The sequence below is a fragment of the Rattus norvegicus genome, chromosome 14, assembly GCF_036323735.1.
Source record: "Rattus norvegicus strain BN/NHsdMcwi chromosome 14, GRCr8, whole genome shotgun sequence".
Taxonomy (NCBI): domain Eukaryota; kingdom Metazoa; phylum Chordata; class Mammalia; order Rodentia; family Muridae; genus Rattus; species Rattus norvegicus.
This window is the reverse complement of record NC_086032.1, coordinates 65,663,071-65,664,617: the sequence shown is the minus strand read 5'-3', so window position 1 is coordinate 65,664,617 and position 1,547 is coordinate 65,663,071. Positions and strand designations below refer to the sequence as shown.

Here is a 1,547-nt window from a genome sequence, read left to right as displayed (position 1 = left end):
CTACAGAAGACAGTATGGAAAAAATCACTCATGTTTGATGACAGAGTCATTCTAAAAATATATCTTCCCACCCCAAATCAATTCTTTCCAAGCTTTCATCACATTTTCTATCCAGTGAGTCAAAAAAAGAAATATATTTGTAACTTCACTTTAAACAAATGGCCCAATGTATTTAATGTACTCTCTGCCCTGCAGAATCTCTACAGCCTTCCAAGAAAGGGAGAACACCACATCTGACTACAAAGAGTTAATGAAAGGTTATCCACATCAATGTTACTTGCATTCTTCAAAGCTGCTGCATTAAGATCTAAGAACATGCCCCCCAGAGGCTTGCCTACCTTATATTGCCCCAGGGACCTAAAGATCTTTCCTTGATTCACTGGTGATTTAAGTGAATTCCTGGAATTAATTTGCCCCCTTTTGTATGGAAAAAGAAACAATTAAGTTATGAGTTTCTAAGTCCCTACTCCAGCTAGGGGACCCAATCCATTCTATCTACCAGGCTGCCATCATATCCTTTGGGAGTTGTGTATCTTGATTACTATATTAGTAACAGTTTTATTGCTGTGACGGAATACCACGAACATAACAATCTGAAAAAGAAACTACTTACAGATTAGGTTTACAGATTAGGTGAGTTAGAGTTTATAGAAACAGAGCAAGGGCAAGCTAGCAGAAACAGCTGCAAGCTTACATCTTTACCCACAAGTAGCAGGTCTAATTCTTCCCAAGTAACTCTACTAAGTTGGGATCAAATGTTCAAATATACAAGAGTGGGAGAGACATTCTCCTTCCAAACAGCACAGTGCAGAAACCATATCCTACAGAAAAGTATCTGGGATTTCAGTCATTGCAGGTATGACTATGTTCTTGCTTAGTTCCAGGACAAAGATAGAAGCAACAGCGAGTGATCAAAATGAGTTGTTTTCTTTCTTTCTTTCTTCCTTCCTTCCTTCCTTCCTTCCTTCCTTCCTTCCTTCCTTCCTTTCTTTCTTTCTTTCTTTCTTCCTTCCTTCCTTCCTTCCTTCCTTCCTTCCTTCCTTCCTTTCTTTTAATACAGAACACAAGAAAAACAAATGGTAAGAGAGAAAAGGAATAGTAAGGATCATTTAGAAGCCACTTGTCACAATCTACTTTAGTAAAGAATAGAAAATTGATTCAGCTCTCATGAAATCATCCATTTTATGTCTATAAATTATAAATTATAATGCCTACAGATTTCATGCATGTTATCAAGACAGATGCTACTAAGGTGTTACACCAGAAAACACGTTTTAAGAATTGTGATAATTACTCTGAAATTGCAAAGTATCGTCATTCTCATTTAAGTGAAATATCAATTGTTTCTGTAAATCTAGAGCATGTCCATGCTACTACTGAAGACAGCAGTCTATTTTACAACTGAAGCTCATGTTCGTGTATAAGGAGGTCAGGGGGTTAAACTCCAGCCATGCCCAATTTGAAATAAGCTTTATTAACGTTAGCATTCATAAAAAGATTCAGACATGGTTGGTAATAGAAAGTTTTTTCACTGGATGGTGGCCATC

At 37.0% G+C, this 1,547-nt stretch overlaps 1 protein-coding gene and 1 long non-coding RNA gene across 4 annotated transcripts in view; both read right to left on the bottom strand.

The window, feature by feature from the left end:
* Kcnip4 (potassium voltage-gated channel interacting protein 4) overlaps positions 1–1,547 on the bottom strand; it is a 1,150,698-nt gene that overhangs the window by 1,079,377 nt on the left and 69,774 nt on the right.
* LOC134481849 (uncharacterized) overlaps positions 1–1,547 on the bottom strand; it is a 120,559-nt gene that overhangs the window by 49,690 nt on the left and 69,322 nt on the right. The gene's annotated exons all lie outside the window — the stretch shown is intronic.